Source organism: Ischnura elegans, chromosome 3 (genome assembly GCF_921293095.1).
Source record: "Ischnura elegans chromosome 3, ioIscEleg1.1, whole genome shotgun sequence".
Classification (NCBI taxonomy): domain Eukaryota; kingdom Metazoa; phylum Arthropoda; class Insecta; order Odonata; family Coenagrionidae; genus Ischnura; species Ischnura elegans.
In genome coordinates, this window is record NC_060248.1 from 37,185,134 (window position 1) to 37,210,911 (window position 25,778).

At 39.6% G+C, this 25,778-nt stretch overlaps 1 protein-coding gene across 1 annotated transcript in view; it reads left to right on the top strand.

The window, feature by feature from the left end:
* Positions 1-8,362: 8,362 nt before the first annotated feature.
* LOC124155169 (5-hydroxytryptamine receptor 1) overlaps positions 8,363-25,778 on the top strand; it is a 461,543-nt gene continuing 444,127 nt past the window's right edge. The window contains exon 1 of the mRNA XM_046528884.1: positions 8,363-8,442. The gene's annotated coding sequence lies outside the window, so the exon portion shown is untranslated. The remainder of the gene's footprint in view (positions 8,443-25,778) is intronic.

Here is a 25,778-nt window from a genome sequence, read left to right on the forward strand (position 1 = left end):
TCTCCCTAAAGTACAATTTGGAACCCTCAGCTTACACGTGGCTGATATCGGAAGACGTACCCCGTTCCTGTAATCTCCTTACGTGCTCCTTAATCTCCTCGTTGGGTTGAAGTGACCATGCAAGCTTCCTGGAGATGAAGTGCTTTTTGCTAGGCCAAATTCAATATGCTCTTAAGTCATTCCTATCAGTATGCTATAAAGCCCACACCCCGACCACAGAATGACTAATTCATACAAATGCTTGGGGTGAACGTGACGAAATTAGACAAAAAGTCATGTAATCGGCACCCTTTAAATTCGTCTTTAACCATAGGAAAAATTGTCGGAATCCTTAATTTTCTATCTATTAAAGTGTTGCCAACTGCCTCAATGCCAGAATGGCATGCGAAGCTAGTGAGGCATTTGAACACTGCGAAGAACCTAATTAATCATTATAGCATCAAAGTCATTATATTTATGGAAAACTTTTGACTCTACATTTGCTTCCATCCAGTTTGAAAACTGCTTTCTCTTTCCCCGTCTTTCCTGCCGTCTCTTATTCCTCGATTCCAACTCCCCAAACTTAGGACGACGGAAAGCTGTTCCAGGTTTGACTTTGTTGGAGGCGGCAAGTCCTATTATCTATTTTTGTCCATCTAAGGGAGCTCTTTTCCGACAGAGGGCAGCAGCATTCCATATGGTCATCTTCTCTCTCTTCTTAAGGTTATCCTTGTTGTATCCATTACCTCAAACAATCTCTTCTTCCCACCGCCTCTTCATTTCCTGGACAATGTGCATCCCATATCCATTGGCAATAGTTTTCGACACGACACTCTTGGTTGTCCTCTCTATCTTAGGCCTAAAAATAATCTCTTCATAACAATTTGCATGTAGTTGTCGCACCGGAGTAAGTCTTCGATTATCTGTGCTGCTTTTTATTTTAATAGTTGTATTTCTGCATAGACTATGATTGTTACTTGCTCATTAGTTTATCTGCCAGCCCGGTCAATTCTTGTTAATCTCCTCCAAACCTACATTCCAGCACCTTCAGGATTGGTCTTATCACTCCTACCAGTGTCATTAGATATTCAGCATTCGCCGCAATCACCAAGTTTATATCTATTTATTCAGGAAAAAGCTCTAAAAATGATCGTTAATTCATGAATACAAGCTCCAATCAGTTAAGAATCAATTAGCGTTTGAATGTTGCTCTGTGTTTATGTTTTATTCAGTGTTTTTGAAATTTTTCCTCTCTTTTAAAATTGTTCACCACTCCATGGAAGTCATTCCTGGAATTTCTTCCAAGTCTCAATCAATGAAAGGGTAAAAGGCGGTAGATTATTTGTCTCCGCCTCCAAAGGAAGACTTGGACGTCGGATACGGAGGGGGCAGAAGCTTTTGCGACACCACTCTCTCCCTCAGCTGCCCCCTCAAACCTTGCTCGCTCCGCCTCTCTTTAAATTTCGCTCACATTTAGACGGCATCCATGAGACCATCGACATTTTTTCTTTAGCGCTCCATATTTCTTCTAGTTTTATCTTCACGTCTATATGAGGGTCGTTATCCCTCAGCGCCTATGTTTCATCTACTGTTTGTAGGACAATGTTGTATAAAAAAATTCTCTTGCAGTGCGGTAATGCGGTAACTCTTGTATTTATATGCATTTTGGAGTGATGTATTTTAAAGTAAATGCTATCCAAACGATTAGCCAAGCACTTAATCAATCAATCATTTTTAATCAATCAAGTAACGGGCAAAATAATTTATTTGCAAGCTTAGGAGAATTACATTTGCTACTGGAGAGTTTCAATAATTTAGAATTCATTGTGGTAGTCTAATATGTAGTATAATCATGATCATTTCATGCACCAATGCCAAGAATATCAAATCGTTTTAATTTACTTTTTAATCATGTAATACTCTATTCCGCACTATTGCAAATGCCATCTGCTCCAATTTAGTTATATACGCTTAATCTGGCGGGAATAGTTACCAGATTCTCAAAAACAAAATCTTTTCCCAGCAAAGTTTTGAATATTCTCAACGGATTTCTGGATTTCTTAGTTATGGTGAATGTAAAACGAAATCATTGGACGAGACTCCAATTTTTTTCTTAAATCCAATAAGGCAATTTTCATTGTTAGCGCTGTCAGAGAAGCGAAAAGAAACTTCTTTGGGTCCGGATTTCGATCGTAGAAATTTCGCCAAACCTCTTCTTAAGATTTGAATCCGCTGGAGCGATCGCTAGGATCAGTTTTCGCTGAAACACGGAAAAACTCCCCACAGGGTCCGGATGGCTTCGGTCGTTTTAAAAGCGATGCTGGATCACCGGGGTTAAGGAGGGTGCAGGATTAAGGAAAGGGACGGTTTTGGGGTAAAAAAAGGAAAGCCTTTGACGAAAACGAAGCGCTTAAGTCTTAAAAAAAATAAAAGGATGGAAATAATGAAATCGTCCAAAAAGAAAAAAGTATGTGAGACGCGGCGGAACTGGGACGATGACCAGAGGGCCGGATGATGAATCCCGTTTAATGACTCGAGAGGGATGGAGAAAGAGAGAGGGAGAGAGGAGGGTGCTGATTCCACAAAGTCCGGAAACTTCGGAGCAATAGTTAACGGGTAGGCTGGGAGAGAGATTTAGTAAGAGGTTGGATGGGAGTGGAGGGAGAGGGCGAGTTTTTAAGGTCACCTCCTCAGCCGTCGTGGGAGAAGAGCATTTAAAAAGACCGGAGCGGGAAAGGAAAGAAAGTAAGAAAGAAAGGTGGAGGTTTTGTACGAACGGAAAGAGAGAGAGGTTGAAAGAAAGGGGAGAGAAGAGGGTACTGCAGCCTTCTCTGCTTCCGAGGTGTGGGGAGGATAAAAGGTCTCGCGATGGATGAGGTTCAAGTGTGTGTGTGGGAAGAAGAGAAGGGATTGATGGGTTGGGTAATGGTGTGAGGGCTAGGGGGTGGCTATGATCGTGTCGGGAGCGCGGTGGTTCGACGGCAGCGCGCAAGATTCATAGCGGTGGGCCTCGGGATCGCGAATCCGAGGAAGGAGGGAGGATTGGCGGTAAATGGTTGGAGAGAGAGAAAGGGGTAGAGTTGTCTAGGGATGAATCATGAGGGACAAAGGTGCTTTGGTATGCGAGTGAAGGTTATGGGTTTGACTTTTGACCTTGCTACCATAGGCTTATAATAAATCACACTATTAATTTTCATCACATGCATTCGAGATGTGGGTATGGATAAGAATGGAGAAGGTGAAATGGACGTGGAGGAAAAGGAACGACGAAGTGCTGGACATGGTGGGTGAGGAGAGGCAGGTTTTACATGAGATACGGAGGAGACAGAAGGTATGGATGGAGTTAGTGCATAGCGGGGAGGGGATGTTGAAAATGGTGTTTGAGGGTAGAATGTTAGGGAAACGGGGGAGGGGAAGGAAAATAATAGGATTTTTAGAAATGAAGATGGCAGCGCTGGAAGGAAAGGGAGGCTCCCAGATCATTTCTTTAGTATTCCATGGAAATCTACCTTAATCAGTAGAATACTATAATAATAATAATAATAATAAAAACTACTCAAGTTTTAAAAAATGATAAGCATTTGACAATGCTCATACCAGTGGTAGAGGGGTCGTTCAACAAGTCTTTAGAAAAAGGTTTAAAACAAAATATATTGGGTCAATTTTTTATATTTTTCATTATAGTCTTTTTCCAGCCATATAAAAAATTTTAAAGCATTTTTCAAGCATTTTAACTTGTCCAAAAAGTATAACTTTGGGGATCTCCTCAAAATAGGTATTCCTTTGGGCGATGACCTCTTCCATAGACGCAAGCATTTGTCCGCAAGACCATTTCTTCAACCTTTTAAATTATAAAAAGTCACAAATCTGGTGAATACGGTGAATTATGTAATAATTGAGACTATAATTCTGTAATTTTGGCTATTGACTCTGAACAGGTATGCAGCTGTGCATTGTCTTGGATCAAAACGTCTCAGTGTTCAAACCGGGTCAGGGTCTGCATGGTGTACACTGACCCGGTTGAAAAACCGAGTAACTTTCATCCATGCTATTCACCAGGAAAAAGGTTAGATTCTTCGTGCATTACCTTGCTGAAGGAAGAAATTTTTCTTTGCTTTGCTTTAAACGAGGGCGCTTTTCTGGGTTTCTAACATCAACCGGTCCATTAACGATGCATTACACTCTCCTGTTATTGTTTTTTACTTTTCCAATTAATCGATATAGAGAATTCCACACAAATTCCAAAATATCGTTCTCATGACTTGACCGGCCCATTTCAACATCTTCGCCTGCATTTGGGGCCCGTTCATTTTCAAAAGGCCATTGTTTTAGCTGTTATTTTGGATCTGCAATGTAGTGATGAATCCATATTTCATAAAAGGGAATCGATGCATTAAATTCTCAGGATATGCGCTAAAAGAGCCTTTGAGTAGACCACACGATTAAGTTTATTCCCCAATGTGAGAAAACGCGGCAGCGACTTTGCCGATATTTTTTCCACGCCCAAATTTTCGTGCAAATTTAAAGCAATTGTTCATAGAGATATGCCCGTGTCCTGGCCTCTATGGTGCACTTTGATTCTTCTAGCCCTTAAAGTCATATCGTGAATTTTATTGATCATTTTGGAGAGTAGACACTTTCATAGAGAGTCCTGAACAATGTTCATTTTTTTAATGTACGGCGAAGTTAAAACTCATTTACTCAATTATGAATAGTTTAAAATACAGGAGAAGACCTTCCATTAGCTTCATTCAAGTTAGCTTTGATATCTTTCGGCGTTAACCCTGAGCCGTGCCTCACTCTATCGGTCGAGCAGCTTGGCGGGTGGTGAAACCCTCCGCCAAAAGGAAATGGCCTCCGGTCAGCAGGGGCCTAACATTGGTGGTGGCAAATGGGCCCAAACCTATATAAAGGAATGCTTGTCCGCGAGCGGCGGGCATTATTTTGCAAGAGCTCTTGTCGAGTGTTTGGCCGTGAGGAGAGCTGCTCCCGGGAGGCGACCAAAGGCACCTTTTTCTTGACCACCGCTACCCCTTACTGCCAAGGTAACATCCCTGTTTCCTTCTCGCCTTTTCCCCGAGTCATTAATTTGTATCGTCGCAACCATAGTTCAGTAAGGCGATTTTTTTTGTTATTCGACCGCTATTGTTTGTTAATAAATTTTGGTATTTTGGTACTCTGTTTCACCGCACCTTTTTTTTGTGCTTTACATTCCTACGCATGCCCCGGTCCTCCAAGTACGTCTCAACTGAAAATGAAAAAGCAGGAGCAATTTCCACAATTTTACATTTATTAATACGACCGGTTTCGCTTTTCAGCATCATCAGGTACAAAAATATCAAGTGCGCTGTGCTTAAATAGGAAGGTAGGAGGGGGTGGTGGGCGGTAAGGCGGGGGAAGGGGATGGAGGGAGGGTGTACAGTCACGGGGCTTGGGAAAACTGAGGTTGGGTTGATACCAAGCCCCGTGACTGTACACCCTCCTTCCATCCCCTTCCCCCGCCTTACCGCCCACCACCCCCTCCTACCTTCCTATTTAAGCACAGCGCACTTGATATTTTTGTACCTGATGATGCTGAAAAGCGAAACCGGTCGTATTAATAAATTTAAAATTGTGGAAATTGCTCCTGCTTTTTCATTTTCATTATGTCACGTTTCCACTCCATCTTGCCTGAAACCTCAGACTATATACGTCTCAACTCTTTCAAAAATATGTTGTTGTTCACTATAGTTTTTCACTATAATCGGCAACAACAATTAAACTATAAGATTGGTACAGTTGAAACTTAAACAGCTGACTAGTAACGAGTGCTATTTTCTAGGCCACATTAATTTTTGATATTAAGAGAGATATTTCTTGAATTAATTTTGTTTATTTCTTAGTGCTCCTAAAAAAACCTTCCAATCTCATTTACTTGTATCTTGTTGGATTAATGCAAACTATTAGAGTCATTCGTCGGGTAATTAGGATGGACTCACTGTGGTTTCTTTTGTGTGCCGGCGAGGCAAGCAAATACGTGTTAAGAATTCACAAGAAGTTCTCGGGGCTGGGAGTAGAGGACCTCATAATTGGGCTGAATTGGACTTTGGATACAAACTGAGGTTGGCAGCTTAAATTCGGGCACTATCGCGAGTTATTCACCTGAAGTGGCCGATACATTGGACGGGTACCAGACACACTGCATAAGTACCATAAGGTACTTGGAGGATAGGAAAACGCATGTAGGTTGCCGATAGAGAATTAGTGGTATTGTAAGATTTTTCGTCATAAAACTTTGTGGCACTAGATATAACTTCACTGATGTAGTCATCATCCCAACTATTAAAGGAATTTCCGATATCCTCTTCCTCTTTCTTTGCAACCTTCGCTGCGATTACATGTTGTCTGCTGTTTAGGTCATAATTAAGTCGTCTTGTTATCTACCATGCACTGATTCATATGCTACAATTTACATAGTTGCGAATTCATTATTTCCCCGGCGAAAATTAATTGGGTTAGTGGATAACATGAATTTAACCGCAGGATGAAACGGAAATTAATATATCCGAGCAAAATACATTTAAGTTATCCTTAAACATTCCTAAGTGATTTTTCATCTAGAATAGTGAGTTTTAGACTGTCACATTGCTCTATGCTATCGCTTTTTCATTTTAGGTGAGCAAATTTGAAGCATATTGCTGATATTTACAAGATTTTCAAAAAAACATGAATGTGCTTACACTGAATACCCATAAAATAGAATTCAAGTCAATATCAATAAACATAGAAATACAAATCTTGGTAAGCCATTGTAAAGCAACTTGGTAAGCCCATGTAGCCTAAAAGAATTGTGCTGAAGTGTACTTGTGCAATTTTTTTCACTGTGCATAAAAATGCATGATCTTTAAATGCACTGTGTCTTAAACAACTGCGGTGGAAATATTTGGCCCGTCGCCATTAAGCAGCCGGAGGCCAGAAGCGGGCGATGGCTCGTCCGTCATCTTCCTTTGCGTCAGTGGTCTTTGTTCTTCATTTTTAGACTTCATCCGCTCGCCCAAGTCGGGAATTCACAAATACTTGTAGTTACTGATAGCCTATGGGAGCTTCTAGATAGCTCTTAACGTCTCTCTTTTTCTAAGAAATAATAATGGTCTCTAGTTTTTTTGACCCAAAAACGACTGTTGTAAATCGGACGTCTAGTAGTCACGTTCTTTGTTCGAATATGTATCATCCCATCCTCTATTTTCCAGTGCATTTGAGCCGTTAATCCTGTGAGAAGGTTCAGAGTTCACGCTCAGCTGCTCCCTAACATCGCTTGCGAATATTCCGCAGGCTCACTTATGCTAGCCGCTTTCGTCTTCCGTCCATCTTTCGTCGGAATTCTCTCTGCTCTACTCCCGATTTTCTGTTGTAATTCATGTCGTCTTCTATTTTTATTTCCTTTCTGAAAGAAGGCTGTCAAAGAGAAGGGGAAATGAGTGAGCTATTGTTTTCAGTTGCTCACTCAGATTAATAATTAATAGGCTCTGGATAATAACAAGGAGCGATGAGTTTTTTTCCGAGAAAGTTGGGATCTTTTCGTTGCACAGGTATTATTATTATTAACAGTCTTATTTTCTGCTGATATTCTTTCGTTTAAGTTTTAAAAACCGCCATGGTAAGTAAAGTACATCGTGTATGATTATAAATGATTTATAGAATAAACTTTCGGTACTTTTTGCGACGTTTCGTTGTGTGCTTGGCTATAATATGAATTAGATCTATGAATGGTGTCCGTCTATGGAAAAGAATGTCTAAATCCAGCATTAGCTACTGTGTTAGCCAACTCGCCTTCTTTTTATGCATCTAACTTACTGTTTATTACCGTTGGATGGGTAGATTGTGAGTTTGGCTGGCATTATACATATAGTCGATGCATGTACTAGTATCATTAACATGCCATAATTGCTATTATCCAGGAGAGCGGTATAGAAGAAATGAAATAAATGTGAGGAGACAAGATTACTATTATTGGAATTGCCTTGAAACTAGTATATGTGAAAAATTCCCTAGCCTTTTAGCTATCATGTGAATGTTTTTTCATAGCAGCAAATGAGGATAGTGCTCTTGAAGTGTGTAAAATAGTGTAGAAAAGTGGTAGCAATTGATAAACAACTCTTTCCTGTACAAATACGACCTAATCAGACGAAAGTCAAAATCACGACCCTTGGGTTAGCGGGCGAGGATGAGCTGTGCCTCTCTTTATCGGTCGAGCAGCTTGGTGGGTGGTGAAATCCTCCGCCAAAAGGAAATGGCCTCCGGTCAGCAGGGGCCTAACATTGGTGGTGGCAAATGGGCCCAAACGTATATAAAGGAATGCTTGTCCGCGAGCGGCGGGCATTATTTTGCAAGAGCTCTTGTCGAGTGTTTGGCCGTGAGGAGGGCTGCTCCCGGGAGGCGACCAAAGGCACCTTTTTTTGACCACCGCTACCTCTTACTGCCAAGGTAACATCCCTGTTTCCTACCTCGCCTTTTCCCCGAGTCATTAATTTGTATCGTCGCAAAAACAGTTCAGTAAGGTGATTTCTTTTTGTTATTCGACCGCTTTTGTTTGTTATTACACTTTTGGTACTCTGTTTCACCGTGCCTTTTTTTTTGGAGCTTTACACTCCTACGCATCCCCCCGGGCCTCCAAGTAATCCCCCGGGTCTCAAGGTAATGTTGACGCAGCAGGATACATGTAATTTTCTTGAAGTTTACTCGTGACCATTAATTTTATGCCTGGTGTTAAGGGCTAAAAAATATTTCATGGCTAGGTACGACCAATTATGAAGCCACACTTTTGATCCTGAGGTTAGCATTCATGGATTTCGTCCGATCACACCTGAGATTGAATGTAGAATCGGGGTGCTGTATAGTGATAAAACAATCATGGAAATATTCACGGACGCCGTCTAAAATCACGAAAACAGCCTGCGGTGTAACAACTCAATTCACGCGATGACATTTCTAAAGCTTCGATGCTTGACCACCATTAGTCAGTCGCATCGTTTGGGTTCGCGAATACTGAATGTGGAAACGACCTTCGGACTTCATTGGGGTTCTGGAGGCAATATGCTTTGGCTGCCGTGTGGAGACAAGAACCCTATTCTCGCCTCCGGCTAGTTGTTTCCCCTAAGGTCATTTTACCCAGGTCTTCTCTCAAGATGCATCATAATTTCTCCATAATACATCTAACGCAGCAAGGCTCAGAATTTTGGCTCTCGAGGGAGGAAGCATTTAATGAAATTAAGGGTTGGTTTCAGTACTCCTAATCATTCGAAAAGAACAGAATAGTTTAGGCTATTTCATTTTCCTTCTTATCCTCGAAGAAGGAAGGTGTGGGTAATATATCAGCTCTGCCGCATGAAAAGTGGTGAAATTCACATGGATTGCCGTAGGAAAAAACTCCCCTAGGCCGGGAATAAAACCACGGACCTTTGGCTTCCGGGCCAATACTGAGACCACTATGTTATCCAGGCCTATGAATTCCTATGGCAACTGTACGGAGGCTCATGGTACTAGATGTCAGACCCTCGGGATTTGTCAAGGATGGCAACGCGAGGGATAAAGGACTCCAATGAAGCCACAACCAGTTGATAGCCTCGCAATTCGTTTGAAGGTATGTGAGTTGGTCGACAAGGCTTAGAAAACGCGCGGACTTTTGGGTGGCGGAGGTAAATTCCAATATTTCCTGGAGTCAAACCAAGTACCCAAGAACCATTATCACACCAGTATCATACGTGGGTATGTACGAAGCACTACTCGTGCCAGTTTCTTTGCTGTGATTAAATTATTTTCGAAGAAATATTTGGTGCTTTCCCAGCGAATAGATTACGTGACTAGTTATCGGGATCGCCACCGAGTGAGGAATAATTGGGCAATAATTTAGTTACTGACCCGATTGCGTTCCCGAGGACTCTCCACGCAAATTACTTTCGACCTCGGTTTCCCCATAGCTTGAAACAAATGGCGCTCAGAAGTGAGTATTAGGAGCATGATTTCGATATGGGAAATGATGCAGATCCTGACTCGGTGGAGATCCCGGGGACTCTTCACGCAAATTACTTCGGACCACAGTTTTCCCATAATTCGAAACAAATGGCTCTCGGCAGTGAGTATTAGGCGCTTGATTTCGTGGCAACTTGGTGGAAGACGTTTCAGTTTATCCTCTACGGTCAACATTCCTCCTGTTATCCGTCTCCGCGGTGTGCCCGTGCCATTATTCGCGGTCCTTGCTCGACCGGAAAACGCGGTCAGCGGCCCCACACTCACAAACACCGATCGCTTGGATGGACGCGGGAGAAATTTTGTGAGCGAGTGAAACAGGGGCTCGCCGCCGAAACATACTAAGGCCGTGTCCCAATCCAGAAGGGTGCACCCTGCGCCCTGTGCCCTACCCGCCCTTGGGGCACCTTGCGCCCTTCGTGCTCTTCGAACCGACGCCAGCGCCAAGGATGGAATTGGTCATTTTGCGAATCATAAACAAATGAGCTACGGTTTCCAAAAATTCTGATTTTATGCTAACACAACCATAATAAATGGTTTTTATTGTAATAATTGTTACAAAATGGTTCTTATCAATGTAAGAAGATAATGATTAAATAAAAAATAGCAAGAAGCCTGCATATGCTGCTTCATTAGTGTTTAGATTAAGTCGTATATATAAAATATTTACTAATGTTTATCACGTGAATAGAATTCCTCAGAGTAATAAAAAGATTGTTTAGGTGTCGTTAAGGTTATATACATATGATTTTTCGGACCATGATGAGGTTAAAGAGTACTGGCACTACCACTTAATTACGGCTAGACGGGAATTCTGTGATATAATGAAATAACTTTTCATGAACCAGTACCACAGTCGTTGTACCACTACCTCCAGAAACCACTCCACTTGATTGAAGTAGTTTTAATATAACGATCAGCTAATTACAAAAGGTAATCTTGATCGTTAGCTAGGCATACTCAAGAACCTACTAATACCATGCCAATGCCTCGTACCACAAGCCCTGCATCGACACAAGCTGATGCTTTATGGAACAAAATGAGAATACACGCAGCGGAGGGATTAGGTGAATGCATGCTTCATTCACATTCACGAAAAACTTGTTTAAACATATCCACACACATTTACGATTACAATCTTAACTTAAGATTCTTTTTATTACGATAAATAGTTTAATCTAGGTCGACTTGAATGAAGAGATAACACGTTTCGGAGGTACTGAAAGAAAACCTTCTGAAATATCGAATTTGTGGAATTAATTCCTTCTGGTAACAATTTCTTTGAGCTGCAATTGCCAACAGACTAAAATTAAAAATCTTTATAACCTTCCCGTTCACAAAAATGGATGCATTTGATACGGAAGAACCAATATTACCTGCACCTACGTAGGTAACCTAAGCAACATTATGCAAGAATCCTAATGTCAATACCGAGGTTGATGCTAAATTGAGTCGGACAAACAATTACAATATGATAGCAAATGGTTCGGAGATGGGGATATAAGTAACGGGAAATAATATGATGTTGAGGTTGCACTTCACATCATGCCGATAAATATTGCTTATTTCTGCCAAATACGTACCTTATATACAGCGGCGGGTAACCTATGCTTTGAAGCAATAAAACAGCAACCTAACCTTCAATAGTACGAAAGCGAGAGCACATAGGACGTAAGACACATTTAAGGATTGTAACTTCATTTATTATTTGTGCAACTCATGCTACGAATTACAATTATCCCTTTAAATTATGCAACAGCATTATTTAGTTAAGATGACATGAATGAACTAGCCATTCCCTTGACGCCAACCTTTATGGAACTGACACTTGTCCACATATTACGCTTTCATCCACATAATTATCACGAAAACTTCCGTTCATTTGTTTAAACAACATTCACTTAAACAGGCATGAACAATCTTAAGTGGTTAATCCATTCAGCCGGCGTAGTTATCTCCGATCCTTCCGTCGCGTCGACCGCTGAAGGGCACGTAGGTACCTTTCTCGTACCCTTCGTGCCCTTAACTCCACACGCCCTTCAGACCCTTGCTCTGAGCGTATTGGGACGACCCTTACCTGACGTCACTTCCTGAACGTGACGTCAGCAAGGGCACGAAGGGCGCATAACCGTGGATTGGGACACGGCCTAACACTGCTATGTGTGTCATAAGCATACATATTTTACTGCTATAATTTCTCTTCCACGGAAAGGAAAATGACGTGGACTACTTTTATGCACACATATACATTATCGCGTGCTTTATGACCGTAACTAGCAGTTGATGCTCGGGGCACGTGAATAATTCACCAGGGCCACAGCGTCATGAGCCCCACGAAACGAGTTAACTCTGGTGTGAGTGTGTGCGTATCTATGTATGTGCAGAGGTCTTGTGCGATCCTCCTCCCGTGAAATCGCGGTTGTTGGCCAGAGTCCCAAAGCGTAATATTTGGCGCAGTTTGGCTCGCGCGAGGAACCAAGGCGAGTTATTCGAGTCATACCATTCATCATCTTTCTCCATTGCTCGAGCCCTATCCTTTACGAAACTTTGTCTTTTCGGGATTTAATTTTTTTTAATTTTTGATAAAACCGACGCATTCTCTCAAAAAAATTCTCTGATGTCATAAAGTTTTTTGTCTGACTTCTCTCCCCACCCGCTTGTGAAAAATGATTAGAGTTTGTTTTTAAAATTTCCTTTACATTGAAAATACATATGGATGTTAAAACTAAACGAGCGTTAGCAGGGGCATTTAAAGATTTTTTTTCTTTCTTTGTAAAACTTTCTGTAAACTTGAAAAAGGGTGTAATCCCGTTGAATAAATATTATTATTATTATTTCTAAAGACTTACATTTCATTGTTTTGGTATTCATAAAATTTCGTCCCAGTACAACCAATGGCATTGTAAGAAATAAACTTAATCGATATATCGCCACTACGAAACATGCTATTCGAAATAAATAATATACATTAACCGATAAAACCGAGGTTCTGAAACCGACTTCGACGAAAAAATTCTTATTTTTAATATTTTTTCTGATGTTAAAAAATTTTTTTTTTTACTTCTCACCCCACCCTCTGATGTGAATTTTTTATCCATAGCCTCTCTCGTCAGAGGCCGCGGGAGATATTTCCGCGGAGCACGGCTGCGTATTTATGTGGATGGAAGTGAACGATAAAGAGGGACGGTATGTCTTACGGGAGAGGGTGCAATTTTTCCACAGGGCCACCCACTGTGACGAATCATTCTACGTAATACTATGCAAAGGGAAATTTCGTGTGTGTGCTTTGGTAACCTTATCAGAGGAGCGATATTTCAGTAGTTTTTAATTTTGTTTTTCTTTTCCTTTTCCTCGGCAATTAAGCTCTCCCATTTCCGTCGTCTATCGTCCTCATATACATTTTTCTGTGCGGTGCTTGAGAATTTCTCGAATTTTTTTTCGGTTAACATTTAAAAAAAATTTTTATTGCTAATTAGGAAATCCATGGAATGGGGAGCATATTCAGTGGCATATATTTCTGAGCGTTTGCGCATGAAAAATGTTTGGTACTGTGGTGAATCCGATGAAATTAGGCACTTAGGTGCGTAATAAACGAAATTAAATTCTTGAGCAGTTTCTAATGGAAAAAAATATATATAATTAATTTAATACGTAATTTTTATAATTAATCGTAGCATTAATATTCCGTATTAGGATTTATATTACAATTGATGATGAAACACACATGTATAATATGCTTCACTCTAATCACATATTTTTTTTACGTTTCCATTGTAATATCTCTGAGGATAGGCTTGATCAAGGAATGTGTAATATGTGATGCATGAATATCAATGGAAAAAAATGAGGTTTATTTAAGAAATGACCACTAGTGATAATAATTTCGGAAAGGATGATCTATCAAAAGACAGAGACATCTGTAAACCAGTTCAGAACCAACCCATTCAGCATTTAGAATGTGGTTTCTGTGGAACTAAGTCACTATAGCCATGAGTAGTTCTGGAAAACGCTAATTACATTCATATACCTTTATATGATGGAACCAAAACTCGGTATTGCTGGTTTTCATCTATTCATACCACAGTGAATAGTGAGTTTCCTAACTTATTCCACTGTATTTGCCAGTCGGGAATTCCACCTGGATAGCTTCCATTCCACACGTATGGGTTAATTCGATCTTATGTCACTAATCATGCGTGAAACATCTTGTGCAGGTGGCGCTGATTGTTCTCATGAGTTTGATATATTACGAGTGTACCGACTTCTATTGATTGTGCCCACGTCAAACGGCTCCGCGCAGCTTTGTTGATTTTAGGGAACTGCCGTGGCAAATGGCCAGTTCATTTCTATGCCCGACATGCTTGTCGAGCAACGGGATGTCGCGGTCTGGAGTATAATCTCGGTCATAACCGCTCTGGACGTAATATCATGAGTCATCCCAGCCTTATTTATGCTTTCAAATTTCCATGCAGCTGCTGGAGCCAAAAACCTTTTTACTATTTTTAGTTAAAACAATAGATTTTAATGACATGACTTAATTTAGGGTTGTCGGACGTAGTTTTACATACTTCTCGGTATTTTTTTCTCTATTTCTCTTCAAAGAGTTAAAACAGGGCGTTATACGGATTTTCATCAAATAATGAGAGATGGATTCATTTTTTACTTATTTTTTTCGTTTTTTCTTGTAGAAGCGCTCCTGCATCCGTAATAAAGCTACCCTACAGATTTCAGGTAACATAGCACGTGAGGTATTTCGGCTCGATGCTTCTATTTCAAATAATTGTTTCAATGTTAATGATTTACAAATGTTGATTTTAAGTATTCCCGACTGTTGTTACTAAAAAATTACCCTTGATTAATGGTTCTTAATACACGTTATTACTGTTAAATGGTGGTATAATTGTGGATGAAGAGCTAGGGTATCTTCATTAAGCTATTTGAATGAGCATGAGATAGCTATTTCGGGAAAAATCTCCGTGGAACTCAGCCTTTTATTTATTATGTTTTAAATTTTGGAATTACGGGAATCTTATTGGGATTTTTTTTAAAGGGTAGGAAACATCATTAAGAAGAACCGTCTTAGTTAAATGAAGAAGAGATTTTTCTATAAACTCATTGGACCAACTAGGACACTCAAGTCCTAACCGTAAGTTATTTTAAGCCGCCATAGGAATGTATCTAGCAAGTTTATTGATAGAGTAGGTCTTGATTTTTTATCTCTTAAGCACTCTTTAATCGACACTGGGTAGCAATAGGTATCATTTTTTCTTTTTTATACGCGATGAATTCTGGCACTTAGACCTTTCCCAATGGCATTTTAAAATACCCCTTAAAGAGCTCGTTAACAATTCATTGCGACTCATGGGGTGCATGATACATTTTTTGTCTCTCCGGGTAGGCTCAAATAATGAGTACTCTCTTTGCTAATAATTTATCACAGGATTTTATTTTATCTCTTCTGAACGCCGTCTATATTCTTTTTAACTCTGCAGGAAGCCACGCTTTATGAGCCTAATTAGTGCGACTGGAATTTTCGGAGGAGCAATGGTGGTGGCCCACCCTCTGAAAGCTTCTGGCCTTTTTGTAGTATGACTTCTGGCTGAGAATAATATTAACCTAACCAAAGTATGATTACGAAACGTATGTGGGATAAGGTCTTCCCATAGATTGTTGGGCTAAGACTAAAAGAGAACCTATCTTAGTGTTAAAAAAGGAAAAAAATCTCAAAAATTTTTATTTGAAATATACTAATAAAAGCCTTCAAAACAAGAATAAACCATCATATGGCAAATATTTTGTTTTAATCTAAGATAATGAGTCAAAAACTTATTTTTAGCACTTACTAGATGTAGAAAGGATCTAGTCAAGATCAACCCATGCTTTTGATTCTAAATTATGATAGTATTGATATGGTAAATATTCTGTTTGCGTTTCCACTTGATCTAATTGACACGTGGTTATTTTGTCAGCAAATATTATTCGGGATTGAGAGACAACATTTTTGAGATTAAATACGACATGTGACCAATTAGTTATAAAATGTCCAAGCTTTTATGAAGTTTAAAAAAATTACAGGAGAATGAGTAAATTTGTCAAATTATTTATTTTCAACAACGCGCCGATGCATGAAGAAATATAGTTAACAATGAATATTGAAAATGAAGAATTTAACACCACTTTCAAGCGTACAAATATAATGTTTCATGCGTTTCTTTTCTTACATTTATCGGACAAATTATCTTAGATTAACTTATAATGGCATTAAATTATAAATGGCGATTGGCAGATTTTTTATTTCTCTGTCTATTTTTCCATTTTGAGACATATTTGACTGAGGGAATTAAACATAATTTGTGCTTCGTTTTATATATAACATGGATCCGCTGGGTGCAATTTATATGACATCGTTCGTAAATATTTCGGCCTGGGCCCCATATGCACGAGACACCTTCCTGCATGACAAAGGGGACTTAAAAATTTTATTATCGTTGGTACGCCTGGGATGTTCGATAAGTCAATAGATCCCTCTCCCAAAAATCTTATCTATCTAGATAAATCCCTCCCCACTTATCCCTTTATGGCTTTCCTCAGGGATTTCATTCATAAATTAATTTGTGTTAACTCGAAACTAAATTAATTTTGGTGTCATTTTCCACTTCATAAATATACCTACGTGTTTTAGTAAAATTATATCCTTGAAATTAGAATTTTTCTAAATAAATGTATGAAACATTGTATTTGAATGATCTTTCCATACTATTCGGGTTTTCACCGCGTTTGTTGTGTTTAAATGACAACGGTTTCGCTGGCATTGCAGTCAGCGAAACTGTTGTCATTTGAACACAACAAACGCGGTTAAAACCCGAATAAAATGGATAGATCATCTAATCAACGCCGCGAAAATCTTCGAACCTACATTATATTTGATTGCTTGAAAGTGGTGTTAAATTCTTCATTTTTCAATATCCATTGTTACCTTTTTTCTTCATAAATCAACGCGTTGTTAACACTTTGCGTGCCATGGACGTAATATTACGTCCTGCTAATCTTTAGGAAGAAGGCCGTGGACGTAATATTACGTCTTTCTATTAATTGCCTTGGTTTGCGTGAAGCCGTAATATTTCGCCCGTAAATTTTTTCCAGTTTACTGCTTAGTGGTTCTGTTATTTCAAAAATCAACTGCTCGATGGAAAAAGAGTTCTTTTAATGTCTTGAGGACGAAAATTCCTCTGTAGCTACCGGCATCCTTTTCTTAGGCCACTTGGTGTGAAAATTCTTTTGAGGAAAGAACAGTTCGTGGAGGGTGCAGTGACCCTTTTTGTCATCCGGAATTTTGAATGATTTGCTTGGAACAATGATTTTTTTATGATATCCTTGGTTTAAAGAGTTCAAATTTAGCGTAATAAAAATTAATATGGATTTCATGGCTGTATGTCATTTGTTGAACCTTTTTTTTTCAAAAACAGTAGGTTTTCATTGTTAAAGTAAATATTTAAAAGTTAGCAATAAATGTTATCCGACTCATTCGCAAAGAAGAGAAAAGTCCATTTTTATTGAAATACACATCGAAATAAATATATTTTTGATGCTAATGTTTTAAAAAAATGTACGAATTTAGTAAAAATGGCTGGATTTTTCAGTAGGGCTTTAGAAGTAGCAGCCGGCACTCAAAGTGTTAAAAATGAATGATATGACAAATTTACTCATTCTCCTTTAATTTGTTTAAACTTCACAAAAGCTCACGTATTTCATAATTCATTGACCACATGCCGTATTTAATCCCGGAAGATGAAGTGTAATGTAAGTTTAATGCGCTAACAGCTACGTAATGAAAGTTATCATCACTATATTGCTGAAATTATGAATATAGTACGTAAATTCTGATAATCGAAAGAAATTAATTTCAAAATATGTTACTGATCAATGATTGACCAAATTACAGCGTGGAGTGATTGAAATAAATATGCCTAGGCATTGTATGTCTACCCAACCCAAGCTAAAGGAGGATGGGGATCGGGTTGGAGTGGTGGCTAGAGTGTTGGCTTCCCACCCGGCGGGCTCGGGTTCAAATCCCGGCAGTAGCAGAGAATTTTCAGAGACTGCCCGATCCCTGCTTGAGTGTTGTGTGGAGGACACTTCAAGTGCAACACTCCGTCCGTCGGATGGGACGTTAAGCCGTGGTCCCCTTGGCGCCTTTCGCTAAGAGCAGGCTAATGCCGACGCCGGGTTTCTCTCCACCCTTCCTTCCATACCCTTCCCTCATGGCGCAAATGACCTCAGCTGTCGGTCGCCTCCACCAAATACCATACCATACTAAAGGAGGATGGTTTCAGATAAGCTTTTGACTTCTGGATGATGAGCGTTTGACTCAGGAATTTTTGATTATATTTTTCTACTTATCTTAGTTCCTTGGAAATGTTCTCATGCAATGAGTAAAAAATTGAAAATTTCAAATAAATTCCGTAATATGTGCCTTCTGCCTCTTAAATCTATATTTAATGAAAAAGATATCACCCAAATGACGGCTGTGTTTGTATTCACTCCGTAGACCTGAATCAAGTTATAGTCACGCAAATTTCTTTTGTCTAAATATTGCAAAATGGGAGTAGTTTGTGAGTAAAAATTCCTAATTTGATACGAGCGACGAATATTTCTCAGCATTATTCCTTTCCAAACCTGAAAGCTCGCTTAGTTTAACAATTAAGAAATATTTTGTGCTTACCCGGCGAATGGACTAAGTGAAGAGTTCTCGGGATCGCCACCGGGTCAGGAGTGCCAGAAGGACATTTCCTTGTACCAGCAATCGAATGAGAGTGATTTGAATTTCCGGATCATTAGGCAGACCACTTACATACCGAGAATCCGCAATTCCTGCGAAATGTTATGGGTCGCGGGTACCTTCCGTTCTACGCATTTTCCTGTAAAGCTATCGGTGCACGCGTTGGTTCGCGAAGCCCAGTAAACGCGCTGATTGGTCCTATGCGAAGCCCAGTAAACAATTTTACTCTTGACTAGAATCTGAGGTAAGTATTTATTATCCGTGAAACTGTAGGAGTATTCTCTCATTTTCCTTTTAGTTGCTTATGATATTTGTCTTTTATCATGTCTTAGGGTCGTACTACATTCATTTATAATGTATTTAAAAATTTGGTCAAATGAATTATAAAGGATAAATCTATGACCTTGCATTATGCTGACTGATTAGAGGCTACCTATCAAACGTATAGTGAGGTATTTTTCTTTTTCAATCACCTTTGGACCTTGTATGATGTTCTTCTTTAAAATGCCATGAGAATTAAGCAACTAGACTAGCGTGGTGGAGTACGCAGTGGATCGATAATCCAAAGATTCTTAGTTCGATTCCCGGTACAAGTGATTTTTCATGTCACTTTATGTGAATTCTCAATTTCTTCGGAAATAGTTCAAATTTAAGAAACAAATTAACTCATATGCACCGTATTGTTGCTGTATCGAATGTTGTTCCTTATTTACCCCTATTTCCTCGTAGTGGTGATGAATATCTTTGGGCAAACCTTTTCATTCCTGTCGTGTCTATCCTCCGCTGTGGATTCACGCTCGAGTCCCACACTCTCCAAACCAAACACCTAACCGATCCATTCTTTGCCGGAGATCGATGACCGTGGTGCGTGTTTAATCCCGTAATTGGAAGAGGGGGAGAGGTAGAGAGGGTGTTTTCGTGTGTGGGTTGGGTGGGAGGAGGTCGGCGTGTTAAGCGGCGGAGAGGAAAACCGAAAACGTGTGTTTGCGCTGAGGCGAAGGTTGGGGAGGGGGGGATGATGGGTAAAACGTATTGAAGCGTCACGCAGCGCGCCGCCGCCGCGGCTAACGGATGCACGTAGAGAAAGAGTAGTTGAGGGGGGGGGGGGGGGGGGATGGCGGGGTGATTTTGCTGTTCTCCTGCTCCGGGGTTTTGGATTCCGATTTCGGGGGTTGACGAATGTGCGGCTGTCGCCGGAATTATATGCGTCCCGCGGGAGGATGCTCCCGGTGGAGGGGATTTTGAGCGGATTGGTGGTGCTTCATTGTGTGGCTGGAGGGGTGAATGGGCTACCCTCTTGGGAGGGGGGAGGTTTATCGGGAGGCGGGGGAGTGAGGTTAGAATGGGCGAGGAGGAGGATGGGGGAAGTTGACTTTGCTGTAGGAGGGCGTGGGATGGGACTGGCAGACGGGTCGCGACGAATTGGTGCCGAGTTTGCTCCGAACAAGGTCGGTTCGCACATCGGGAGTAGAGAGGAGATACGAAGAATAGCGGCGTGTTTGTACCAACTCGGCATGCACTCTAGGCTTGGAGAATAATTTTTTTTTATTTTTCCATCATGTCAGCTTACTCTGAGTTTGCTCTTTATAGCAAGAAGATTAAGTTTTTTTATTTAAAACTAAGCTAGCATGATAACGAATCTTTAGGCGTTCGAAAGAATTATTTTCTCATTGCGTACATGAAGTAGCTGCTTTTATTAACTTGTATTTTCGATAAAATAAGTACTACTATAGATATTTCCATAGCTTAAACGAAAGATTGGATTTTTTCGATCCTTTGCAAGCTCTCTCGGATATTCATTCAGACAACTGAAGTTCCAGCTCCTCAATCTCCCCTAGCTAAAATGACATTGGTGTGCGAGGAATGTAACCTCATTTATTCCATTTGACAAATTATTTATGTAAAGTGGAGATCAGTACAATGCCCTGTTGTATTCATTCATTGAAATTACTGTTCCAAAAATAAGTAAACCAATACAGGTTCCACATTGCCTGAGTAGTTACACTCACTAAAATCAGCACCTTTTTGATTCAATAACTTTTTAACCCCCATATGGATTGACGAATTTAGTTACGTCGTTGAATTTACGGCGCCGCTAGGTCTTATTTTGCTAATATCTTTCAAAATTGGACTTTTTTTGCATGTTTTATGATTGATAACGCTAGTGACAACTATTTTCTTTATTTCTGACCGTGGTTTGCTGGATTCAATGAATTACTGCGGAAGTTATGGCAAGGCACTACTAAAGCGGCAGATGAGACATGGTAGATTAATCAAGTCTCTATGAGAATCATTTCATGCAACATGCCTGATCACTTTTCATTTTAATATCAGTTTCTCATTGTAGATATCAGATTACTCTCTAATAACGCTACTTTATTGATCCTGTTATGATTTATGGTATAATTATAAGAGGATTAGTATCCTGCAGGATGGAAGCATCAGCCTGTAAAAAATTCTGTGAAATATGTAAACTAATAGTAGATAATCTTATTCATGGATATTATACCCGTACTTGTAACGTGCGGCACAACTTTCTCTTTATCGGACGTTAAATAGGGAATGCACTGCTATTATATCAATCTACTATGTATTTTTCAACTACGTGAATATGTGTTTCATACCGAGCATCTTCTATGTATGAGAAATATTTTTATCATTGGTTTATTAGCAGAAAAAATCATGAAAATATATTTGAAGAGAGAATTAATATTTTAAAAATAATGTGGACTTCGGTATCCAGTATGAAGCCTTAAAAATTCCTATCGCCATTTAACGAAAATCTTTCGATTTCCTTGTGTAATCGTGCAAGGATTCTTGGCGGAAGAAATAAAAATGATGCGAATAAAAAAGTAGCTCCTCGCTGGCCCGTTCTTTCGTCAGCGAGAATCGTTGCCTAATCCGACGTCCATAAGGCGCCAGGGATGGAAAAAATCCGGAGAACCTTCGCCTCCTCGGGCTCAAGTGGATTAACCCTGTCGAGAGAGAGAGTATGCGAGAGAGAATGAGCAGATTGGCGTGGACTTGAGTGACTTCCGAGGAAGCACACCCGCCAACCGGTGCTCCGATACCGAGGGCGGCAACTCCGGAGGAAGGCTGGTGTTAGACAAGTGTTACTCCGAGGGAGGATGGAGGGAAGCGCTGGGAAAAGCATGGGAGATGAGTTATATTTCCCTGGGAGGGATGGGATCAGGTGGAGTTACTTTGGAGGGAAGAGGTCGAAGTGAGGTGGGTGGGTTATCACAGCAAATGCGGAGGTGGCGCGATTTTTTTTGTGCATGGAGCTTTTGAATCAAATAATGCACTATAAACAAGATAAATAAAGCAACTTTTTACTTTTCAAATAGCTTTTTATGTGTAGCCCGATCGATTTCAACGACCGAGTGTCTTTTTCAAGAAGGGAGGGGGAGCCGACTCCCTTTGTTGCTACAGAATTATTTTATCCACTTTGTTCAATGATCGTAATTTCCGCAAAAAGTCGTCCTCATCCATTAATCTAAATGATGAACATTTTACGGACGTGCAGCAGTTATAAATATATTCCCTTAGGCCATACCCCGGTGAGCAAGTTAAGGGAATAATGAAAGGGTTCAGGGAAAGGCAGGAAAGTAAATAAATATTTAATAATAAATAAAATAAAATTCATCAATAATAAAAAAAATTCAATTTGAAAAAAACATAAAAACGCACTAAATCATCCAGCAAATTTACCTCTAGGGTTAATTTCCGCTTAAGTCTCAACCACCCACCTACTCCAGTGTATGACGATTTCTCCTACGGCAGTGAGCGCATTTGAACCAATGAAAATTATAAAAAAACACGTACTTGCTCTATTCGCACTCCTGGAAAAACAAAATCCTCAAAAAATTGGATTTTTTTATTCATTGGCAGGAAGACAAAGGATAGAAGAAAAAATTGAATTAATTAAAAATAGCGTCTGGTGAAACATGCGACGTAATTCCGGAATTTCGTGCTATTGGAAAATTTTGTGCATTCAATTTTCGGTTTTGCAGGGGCAGGACTGTCGAAGTAAAGTGTGTGGTCGACTTCACTGGGTGGGATTATCCTTAGAAATGCGAGTGTGGCGGGAATTTCTATTCTTATCTGCCCGCTCTTTCATGTCCTACTTGAGGGAAAAGAGTTGCACCATGGATGATGTAATTGGTAGTACAATCATGAGTTGATTAATGCTGATATTATTGTTGTGGTAAGTGTTTAAATTCAATAATTATTTTTATAGCCGGAGGCCCAGGGATACAATTCTCTCGCCTCCTAATAGGAGGATTGTGGTTTTGAGCCCGCTTGCGTGGGTGTTAGCTATGAATCCGTTGTTCTGTTTATAGGTATTCCTTATAAATTTCATTTTTCTCATCTCCATTTCCATTTCCAGAAACCCACATGCCAGTGTCTGCGATAGTGAGTAAAATCCCCTTATACCAAACCGAAGGTAGCAGGTTCGATTCCCGCCTTTAGAGAGTAGATAAACCATATCCAGGGCATGGGTGTATGTGATCGTCCTACGTTGATATTCGTCAGATTCCTACACTTTAAAGACCTTAAATGCGCTGTTTTCGGGATGGCGAAGATATGTATTTATAGGTAATTTTCTATATCCAATACTTCCTGTAGGTAAGCCTAATAATTATTCTTTTAAAACTTAGATAAAAGTCTTTTCTTTCTTAAGATTCGACGAAAGGTTAAAAAAAAAAAAAACAATTCAAAGTTTTATATCGGTGTTTGAAGCGTCGGAAGTGACTGACAAGCGTTATGAAGGGAAAGAGAGGGATGGCGTGAAAAGGCAGCATGTGACGTGATGCAAGCCGTCAGCTTTGGAAACAGGTGGGAACTACAAGATTTAGAGAATCTGGGAAGAACCCAAGAATTTCGAAGGCGAACTGCTGTTCCCTCCTTCCCACTCAACCTTCTCACGAATATCCTTGGCGGCGGCAGATGCGGTGTGCCTGCTTTTTTCTCCTCCCCTAACGGAGATAGAGAGATGACATGTTCGTATCGAGGGAGGGGATGCACTGGTGAATAAAGGGTGCCATGTGGGTGCAGCGTGTGGGTGCAGGGGCGGTGCGTGGGTAGATGGAAAGCTTTTGTGGGGGTCGACGCGCGGGAGGACGGGATGTTTCGAGATTGCGCTAAAGATGACGGGAGAGTTTGGGGCGTGGGTGTTGCCATGGAAGTAGGCCATGCATGTGCACTGACTGAAACTGTTTTATAGTGACACGGAAAAATATGCTTTCATGCTCAAATTGAAATCTCTACTCATTCGTAAAAATAACAGTTTGAATACTGGGGAAATCGTAATGAGGTTATTCAAAATGATGGTGATTGTTTAAGTTTTGAATGAAGGTCTGTTTTTTTGGTTGGAAAGTTCAGATGCACGTGTAAAATTGAAAGTAGATTTATTTTGAGAGAATTAGTAGTTTGGATTATAGTGTGCTGATGCACCAACTATTCCCAATCATATTTTTACAAAATGACTGTACTGTTGAGTGCAGAATATTGATTACTCGTATAGAAGAAGTAGTACTTTGAAAATTTATATTATTAATTTAATAAAATTTATATTAAAAATTAATTCAATACAAAACAATGATATTAGCGTCATTTTTTGCTATATCTGTAAATGCTTGTCTCCAATCGAAGTAATTCTTTGTATACTCTCTAACATCCTCATTCCTGTATTCCTTTATTTTATCTCTGTAACATGACTCACTGAAGAGAGTATTGCACCCACTTGCCTTGTGTTCCAGCTACTAAATCTAAAATAAACATATATATTAAGGTATTTTGTGATGTATGATGCAACTGAATTGTCGTTATATTTTGGTAAAATGAGCATGCAGCGTTCAGACGTGCAGTGAGAGAATTTAATAGCTGATTTAGCTGGTTTTTAGTATTCCATTTTTAAAACGAAGTACGCATTTCAATTAATATCTTCGTTTATTGAATCGTATATATGAGTAGCAAAACTGTGTTTCTCAGTGAAATCACTGTAAAATTTTTAATTAGTTTTTGATATTGCATCAAAGGCAACGGTAGAAAGACTCCAAAATCTACTTTCATTAAACATTTCATTAAGTTTTCCGAGAAACAGCTCATTCACCTCTGTAACTGGGAATCGAAAATACCAAAATGTGTTTGTTGCTGAATTTCGTGGGATAGCCATTTTCAGGGAAAGTTTTGAAACTTTAATGTAATCCAGCGGTTTTAAGCGTTAAATTCTCTTTGGATTTATAAAAGCTTTCCGCCGTCGTTAATTATTTCGCTACCGTCGGTACTAAATATTCCTGATGTATGAATATTTCTCATGACTAATCCCCAAAAAATCTTCGCCCCAGATCGGCAATATTACATTGAAGGGATGGTGCCTTGCCACTTATTTAGTCTTAGACCACTCTTCAGGCTTAATATAAAGAATCAAGACTTTAAAGAAATTACTTTAAATTGGAGTGAAAATTTTTCCCAATTTCTTTAACTACGGCTACGTCTTAAAATAGTTAGTAAAGGCCGCGGAGATGTATATCTGACAATTTGGTTGGAATACTCTATGAGGTTTTTGTACGAAGTGTTGCGTGAAAGCAAATTGATGGATGTCATTTAAATTGAACTCGTGGCGTTGAAATCACTACACCGTACCAAGGTTCACCGAGGATCGAGAACTTTTTTGCAATTTTTATTGTGAAAAAGTATTTTTTAACAGAGTAATGGCATTATTGTCCATAATGTGGTAAATACATTTATTAAGAATTTAATGCTGTTGCGTATTTAAATGTATAAATACATTTCACCAGTGCGTCGAAAAAAATTAAAAGCCAGGAAAAGTCTATTCTGCTTTAGTGCAAATAGTCGTAACGGTCTTAAGATAAATGAAAACCATGGAGACCCGTTTTTAATTTGCCTTAGTCGGTTAAGTTTTCGTCTACTTTTAACTAAAATTCATTGTTATGCTTGAGGATATGACAGATTTTTAGCTTTTAAACTCTTTCGCTGAAATAACGTGTCT